This window comes from Clinocottus analis, unplaced genomic scaffold (genome assembly GCF_023055335.1).
Source record: "Clinocottus analis isolate CAN_PGR_092001 unplaced genomic scaffold, fCliAna1.0.p SCAF_2, whole genome shotgun sequence".
Lineage (NCBI taxonomy): Eukaryota > Metazoa > Chordata > Actinopteri > Perciformes > Cottidae > Clinocottus > Clinocottus analis.
In genome coordinates, this window is record NW_027175931.1 from 23,211,287 (window position 1) to 23,219,502 (window position 8,216).

General features: G+C 44.4%; 1 protein-coding gene across 2 annotated transcripts in view; it reads right to left on the reverse strand.

Annotated features, from left to right (window-relative positions):
* The window catches only part of cdon (cell adhesion associated, oncogene regulated), a 29,980-nt gene extending 22,563 nt beyond the window's left edge, over positions 1 to 7,417 (reverse strand). For both annotated transcript variants that reach the window (XM_068585935.1, XM_068585937.1), the window contains exon 1: positions 6,983 to 7,417. The gene's annotated coding sequence lies outside the window, so the exon portion shown is untranslated. The remainder of the gene's footprint in view (positions 1 to 6,982) is intronic.
* Positions 7,418 to 8,216: the final 799 nt, after the last annotated feature.

Genomic DNA, 8,216 nt, shown 5'->3' on the forward strand with positions numbered 1-8,216 from the left:
CCCTAAGCCTCGCGTCCCTCCCCATCCCTCCTGGATTCCATCACTGCCCGAGTCTCTCCGGCAACAAGCGGCGAAGACGCAGACAACAGTTTCTGCTCAGTCTCCTCCTGATGGGTCCCTGGCCGTGGCCCAAAAGTACTTTCAAACTAAAACATGTATTAAATAACGTAATTTCAAACATGTGCTACAAAAACAAAATGACAAGAGTGTCCAAATAGATACTAACAAGAACTTTTGCAGAGTCAGTATTAAAAAACAAACCCGGACTAAAGCTGCTTTCAGGGCGTCTGCCTCGCCTTTGTTTGTCACTTGAGAGGCGTGAGAAAGAAAGCACACACAGAGTATTTTCATTTCTCAGAAAAATGTAACGCAGCGACGGCTCTATATTCACAGGGGGGAGGATTTATAGGACGGAGAGCACTGCCTGAACTCCACAGCCAGCCGCTGGTACAAAAACAAACACGTGTAAAAAGGTTAAAATATAATTAGTCTTCTTCACCGACTCCACAAATCTCTTGCAAAAACCCAAACAAACAAACCAGCTGCCTTGTATGAACAGGTTGGAGGTCCCGAAGATAAATATGCAGTCCCAAACAGAACGTGTGAATGCTTTATTTGGTTTGTCTAAATGTTTATCTGTCTCTCCTTGTAACACTCTGCGCTTGTTGTGCGGCAATCGAGTGATCACAAAACAAACTCGGCGGTGACACACACACACACAAAAACACACACACTTTCCACTTCTGGCTCTCGGTCAAATCGTAAAAACCTTTGCAACATATTTAGGGTCCAGGCTGCTCGCTGCTGCAGGGTTTGGAGGTGAGAAGGGCTTTTGGCAGATGACGCAGGGCTTTGATGGCGCCAAGAGAAACACGACCTCATGACAACAGCAAGGATACAGAAACCATGGCGTATGCTAACTCGGTGCATTCTCTGTGCAAGTGTGTGTGTGTGTGTGTGTTTGCTACTGTTAAGGAGCACCACAAAGAGATGACAGTGATTTATTTAACGATGAAAGCCAAGGTGTTTTCATTGGTCACAAGGCACAAATACATCCCGCAGTATCGGCCTAGAACAATGCAGAAGGCTGGGCCAACCATCTGTTGGATATCTTTTATGAATAAGGGCTTCCATTGCTCCCTAAGGGGCCACATCCAGGAGCAGGGAAGGCCCAAAATGGCACCCACAACCACAGGGCCAGAGGCAGGCGGCAGCAGAACCCACACTGCTCACACTCTGATCTGGGAGAAAAACAGCCCTTCAAACAAGTAGCCTGTTTGTCAGCCCCGGAGGGGAGTGCCAGCCACTACTTTTGCCTTAATATAGTCTTGCTGATCCCCGCGCTGGCTTTTCAGCAGCACACACATTCTGGTTCGCAGAAAACCCATGTCAGATGTGACTTATTGGTTCAGCATTTGAAATAGAAAGCTGTGGTTGCTTACAGTTTCAAGAAGAAAAGACTTAACTCGCGGGGGCCCAGTGCTGAGGCGTCAGCCATATTTAGTGGAGTAGGGTTCAGGAAGGGAAAAAAAATAATGAATCTTGCAAACAGGAAGACGGCGATGATACGAAAGAAGGAAAAAAAAAAGAAAATCCCAATGTATGTTCTGAAATAGTTTGCAGCGAGAGCTGTCAGCAAGGGTCCGGTTCAGAAGTTCACTCCCTGAAATCTTCCCGAGGCCTGAAGAATCAATGAGAACGCTGCGCGAGACAAGTGGCGGAACAATGGGTCTCATCTGACAATTATGAGAAAATGTGTTGTTTTTGGTGAGAGGAGAGTATTGTGAAAAAAATGCCACGTCGAAAACTTTCATGGGGGGAAGGGTTTGTTCTCTCTCCAACGCGTGGTGTTCTGCATTATGTTAAAGTCATGTTTCTTATCGCGACGCAAGCCAAAAAAGCACTCCCTCAAATGTCTGTGAGCACATGCAAAAAATAAATAAAAAGGCATCTAAGGAAAGTAAACTTAAAAAGGACTCGCGCTGGCCTTCAAACGGCGCGGGACCAACAAAGTATTTCACAGTCTGTCGGTATCTTTTGCTTTTATCAAGTCTACCAGCAGTAAAAAATAAAATAAAATAAAAATCATGGTCTCTCTGGAAGTGCATCTTTATGGGTCACTCAAACTGCTCCTGCCCATCTGATGAGCTATTTTTCTGCCTGGACAGTGTTTTTTTTCCTCTGTGTTTAGGATCCTTTATCATGCTGCAAATACAGACATGTGTATACATATATGCATTACAAATATATATATTTATATAGTGAGTTGAGGCCTGTATTTCCACTACATTATCAGAAAACAAACCATCTTCAGAGAAGAAGCAGGCCTCCTCGCGCCGCCTATCTCCGGCCCGTACGGCTTCGTCCGGCTGCATTTCGGTGGCTGGCTGGAACATCTGTTTCTGCTGCTCAAAAAAACTGTTTGTTTGTTATAACAATTACACCCCGATGTTTCTCATTTCATTTCTCAAATCTCACAAAAAGTCATTATCCAGTTTCAGGTCCTTCGAGGACTGGATTTTTAGAAACTCAATACGACCATCTGTTGAAAGCCGGCGTACACGTCGGGGCTACAGTCAGCTCACCTTTGACATTTGGGAGGAGTTGTACCAGAGGAAGCTTGCAGCCTATCTGTAACCTGCTGGAGTAACATGCTTGCATAGTAAAGCGAGTCAACGCTGGGCTGTTTGGATCATCTGTCTGAATAGGGGGACCTGGAAGAAACGGGGCGGGGGTCCCACTGAGAGACGTATGCGTTGTGGAGTGAAAATAATGACAACGTGAGCTCGGAGCAGATAAGAAGTACTGTTCATGACAGCTTTACATAAACAAGGGTGACACCTTCGGCTACTGCGTTTGCCTTCACAGCCTCTTCAACACAGCTTCAATTTATCCAATTCCACTCACAGCTTGTCCCTCGAATAAATTTAGGGAGGGTGGAAAGAAAAGGTTGTTTTTTTTGTTCGCGCTGCAGCTGCAGGGTGCACTCACCGACCCAGCTGTCGCGACAACTCAAACGCTTTCTCTGACCTGCCCATCTTTCCCATCGACACCCTGCTCATGGCTGCTGGGTGTTGTCAATCAGCAGCGCCTGGCTCCTTGAACATGGGGGCTCTTTGGCATGCTGCCCAAACCTTTCCCTCTGTCCATCGGAGCTCTGTCCTTGACAAATGGGAGCCAAAGCTTGCAGAGTAAAGGCCAGCATTAGAAAATGGGGGGGGGAGACTCCAGTATGACACAATGAGAGTAAAAGTTGGGCTGTGTATCAAGAGTTCAGACCTGGTTTGAGTTTGGAAATAGCCGTTCGGCGGGTCAAACGTTAACCATACAGCAATCCACCAAATTCTACTCTATTATACTATACTAAGAAGCTGAGATGGATTAGCCATTGGTGTTTTGGAAAATGAGTAAGACCTAATTACAGCTGTCAAAATATTGTGATGATGATGATGAAACATGCGGCGGCTGCTCAAAGTTTGGATTTTTCTCCTGTTTTATGACTCTCAGAACATATTCCACAGCCAACGGTTGATCCATTGGCGCAATAAAATGACAGATCGCCACGTGAAGCCAAATACACAACTAAAACCACTTTGTGATTTAGGTTTTTAATTCACTTAAATTCTCTTCAGGGCCAGGGCTGAGGTTCGCTGCCTGGCCTCGAATATGTACGAGCTGGTTAACAGGAGAATGTGGGAGAGGCCCAAATTATACTTTAGCCACCCATTAGGACACACCCTCTCCCATCCACTTCACCGACACTGCAATTCTTCAACAATTATTTCATCTGTCAACTATTTCTTTGGGTTATCATTTTGTATTCAGTCCATAAACTCTGAAAATTACAAAAAAATCCTCAAAAGTATTGTGGGTAAATTGTCAATTGACTGATGAACTAATTGTATTAATATATACATTTTTTCAAACTAAAAGATTTTGACTCATGAAACATCAATTCCTGCACTTACCTTTAATAAATACCTGATCATTACTATGGAAACATAAGCGTTACCTCCACTGCTACTCTCCAACAATAATTTGTCACTGCTGGAGCATATGCAGTTGTGTGATTATAATACTGCATCAGACAATCAAAAGAGCCATTATGAGAGCAGCGGCTGGCATCAACACACATGCTGCTTACGTTCAAATTGCCCACTTAACATAGTTCTCCTCCAGCAACATGTGTTTATCATTAGCGAGCACCCTAATGGCTCAAACATTATTCGAGCTGGCTTAATGGCATAGTTGCGCTTTGTTCAGGTCTGTCTGATAAGAACCGGACCACTAATGGTTTATTAATTTCCCTATGAGTCACATAAAAAATAAAAACATGACTCTGAGTCTCTGTCATTGTCTGATTTAAAATCACAAAACGTAGTCACTGTGGATAAAATCCCACGCAATACCAAGTGACTGAAAAGTTATTGGTGCTGCAGCTTGGATTTATTGGGTTTATTTTGATGCGCTTTCTATACAGAAACTGACCAACAACACGATGCCACGTTGAAATATTTAAAGCAACAAGAAAACGACTGAATTTCTCCACAGACCAGAATGCAATGCGGCCCTCGCAGCAGTAGTTCCAGCGTGAGTGAAAGGTATTCAAGGAAAAGTGGGAAATCATTGAGTGAATTAAGTTAGAATGAGGCAAGTTGAAGGAAGGCAGCCAATAGGGGAAAAAAACAATTAAATCACAGTTACTAGAAAAAGTCGTGGAGCAGTCTCTGAATCAAAACTCAATCTCAAAACGTGAGGGGGGATTTCTCCGCGAAAGTGAACGCCGTCAGCACAAAAGGCCAAACCCCTCGCTGCCCCTGTCAAAAAGCTCACCCAATATTGGGGAGCACTGAAAGGATTTGAAAGGCATCGGAAGTGTCTTCTTGTCCCCCACCGACGCAACAATGCACGAGCAACTGTTTGAACTTGAAACATGTTTTATCTGAGGGCAGCCATGTGCGTCCCACTGACTGGATGTCATGCGTTAGAGAGGGATACAAGACTTTGTTCTCGATAACTTTTAAGTGTTCAGTTTTCTAAGAGTCACCCCTATGTAACAAAAGTCCCTGTGAAGCTCTGATGGTAGGGGTGAGCGGCTGACAGAAGAAATTACTGGAGGGAAAGAAGTGAAGAGGAGCTGGTCTCTGCAGCCACGACGTTGCCATCACGTCCACTCCTTTCTATTTGTGCCTCGAAAGCCTCATCTTAGTTATTACTGTATATGTTGACAATCCTCAACCTTTATGGCTTCATTTATCTGCATATATAGTGTTTGATGTACTTCACAAAACAAAAAATACAAACTTTACCCCATTGATATTTAAAGAAAATGACATTTTTGATCGTAAAATGTGATAAAATGTGACTTTTTTTTTAACTCAATTCAAAAACTATAAAAGGTTGGAGTTGCCATCCTCAGAGTTCCTGCGGTGCAGCGGTGCAGATCACAACACAGCAAGACTTGAGTCGAATAAGCTCATGTGCAAACACACACTTGCACATTCAGTCTTGAGCTGGTCGCGAGTGCATTTTTGGACACATCAAATGTGTTTCTTTAAGAAAACAAAATTAATTTCCCACATTCAAAGCAGATCGAGACGCTGAGGAAACGTGTGAAATGTGGCCAATAAGAACAAAGCAAAAGCTGTTTGATGATCACGACGACGTTCACACATCTGCATCTTTGGAGTGGTTTAAAAGATTCCCCTTTCCCTCCCGTGTTTTTATCCATTGTGGAACTAAACTAATCCCAAATAAAAAATCCTTTGCCCAACCGGTAAACAAGCACACCGTCATGCAGGAAGAGTGGCTTTTGTAGGCTGTGCACAATAACTGGATTACTGGCCAAAATTATAACAGCAACAACATGAATTTACAAAACCAACCTTTATGACATCCTCAGGGTATTCGTGTAGAACCATAAAGCCTCTCTGCAAGAGGAAGGAGGGGGGAGACAACTACACTCTTAGTGTAAGCCACTAAGTTTCTGCATGGTGGTAGAAAGGTGGCTCCTGAAGCAATCCATAACCAAAGTATAACTTTAGAACAAAGGAGTGCTTCTCATATCTACCGTCCATTTCCACCGTTTATGACCGTGACACCCACGTGTCAAAGGTTGGACGTATTTGCCATTTCTAAAAATGTTCTTTCATCTATAAAAGCAGAAATGCAGCAGCAGGCCATCTGTTTTCCACTGGGATGTTCAGTGAAGTGTCCCTGCCTTTCCAGAGCTGTGTACCAAACAAATATTTATGGCCGTTCTTGCATTTCACTCAGCTCAGAGACAACATGGTGCACTGAGCAGTGTCAGGATTCACAAAGATCACAGCTCAGTGCTGGATAATATTGATCATCTGAATGTTTTTGAGTGGAATCGAACAAATTACAAAGCAGTGTTTTACACAATAAATGCTGCTCAGTCATTTGTTTTTTCTTCTTCTTCCTTTTCTGTCTCCAGACAATAATAATTCCACAAAGATGTGGCCTGAAGTCAATACAATCTAAATTATAGGATAGTAAAATATAAACGCATATTCTAACACTTCAAAATCTTTTTTTTTTTCAAGAATCAATAGGATGTCATTGAGCAAACGTAACGTGTCATAGTGAGTATTGGTAGGCAGCGTAGGCCTATGTTGTGTTCAAGTAACTGTAGATATAGTCCATAATGTAGACAGTGCATTCATGAACATAATATTCATATTTGGACACCCTCCACCCCGTCCAGACGGAGCCACTCTGGCTCGCTGGGCTCCACTTCCACCAACAACACAAAGTTAAGGAAACTCGGACATGTTTAGGAAAGCTGACAAAAGTAGAGCCGTCCGCTGCTTTGAACGTCACTTTTCCTTTAGTGGTGACCGGAGAAACACAGCTGGCCTGGCGAGAAAAACGGAGCCTCTCTCCCCCCCTGCAACCCGCTCCCAGCCCGCCGGGCCCGGGTCTCTCCCCGGTCCGCCTCCCCAGCTTCGCCCGTCCTTACCTCTCTTGCAGGAGGGCAAAAGCTGCGAGCCGTCGGGCGAATCAGCAGCAGGACACATTCTTCTGGAGGCAAATCCGTACGGGGCCCTCCATTAGACACGGGCTCAAAGTGCAAGACGACGGGAGGAACATGAAAACAGCCGGAGGTTGACGGAAAGGGGAAAAGGAGAGTTTTCAGACCCGCGGAGCTGCTCGGGATTCCGGGGCCAAGGTGCGACAACTCCCGCTGCTCTCCGCTCGATAGGAGGTGGTGGAGACTGCTCTCGTGGGAAGTTGTGAGTCCGCGTGCTGGATACAATGTTACGTCCCGGCTTGGTAAACTCTCTCTCTCTCTCTGTCTCTCTCTCTCTCTCTCTGTGTCTCGACCCGTTATTGTAACTTCTCGTCTCCGCTTCTCTAGCGCTGCCTCCTCCACACACGCATCTTTGAAGCCAGTGTCGAGTTGCTCAGCAAATCACGGCAGCGGCGGAGCTGGTCGTCAAACCAGGAATGTCCCAGCCCCACAGCTCAATACGGCTCCTGGAGAGGGGAGGGAGGCAGGAGGGGAGGGGGTGTGACCCGTATCCACTGTGCATTAACAAGTTTTACAATCTAACGAGAAAAAGAAGAAAAAGAAGAACCTTCCGCTTTCCTCCTCAGCGCGCCTGTACCTGAGTGACTTTATCACGAAAAGGTCAATCCCCTGAACGCACCTTCCCTCTGTTTCCACTTGAAGATATAGAGACGTGTCAATTCCTCTCAATATTTTATATAGATTAGTTATAATTTTGTATTATTGATTGACCTGCTAAACAGACAAAACAATATACAAAATTACAGATTGTTTCATCTTTAAAACACAAATAACTTGTGCGTCATTTTGGTGACTTGGTTCTAAGAATCTCCATTCATCTGAACAGTCCTGAATCACTTCTACTGTAGTTTGTGGATGGGACAACATAACAAGGTGTTAATTGTAATCCACAATAAACTGTTATCTCATGCAGGCAAGGTGCTCATCATAAGAAAACCCGCCCAAGCTTGACTATAACGACTGCATGAATGTGAGAGAAGTGTCCACACACGTTTATATTGTCTGTACTTTAGGCTGCATTCACTTTGGGAAAATACACATCTCTGTCCAGGACAATAGTTTATTCTAATGCACAACCAGCCTCAAAGTCATAAAGGCTGTTCTCTTTTTTTTTTCCAGTGGAATACACGGTGTCTTGTAATGTAGATAACACTAGCTCTCA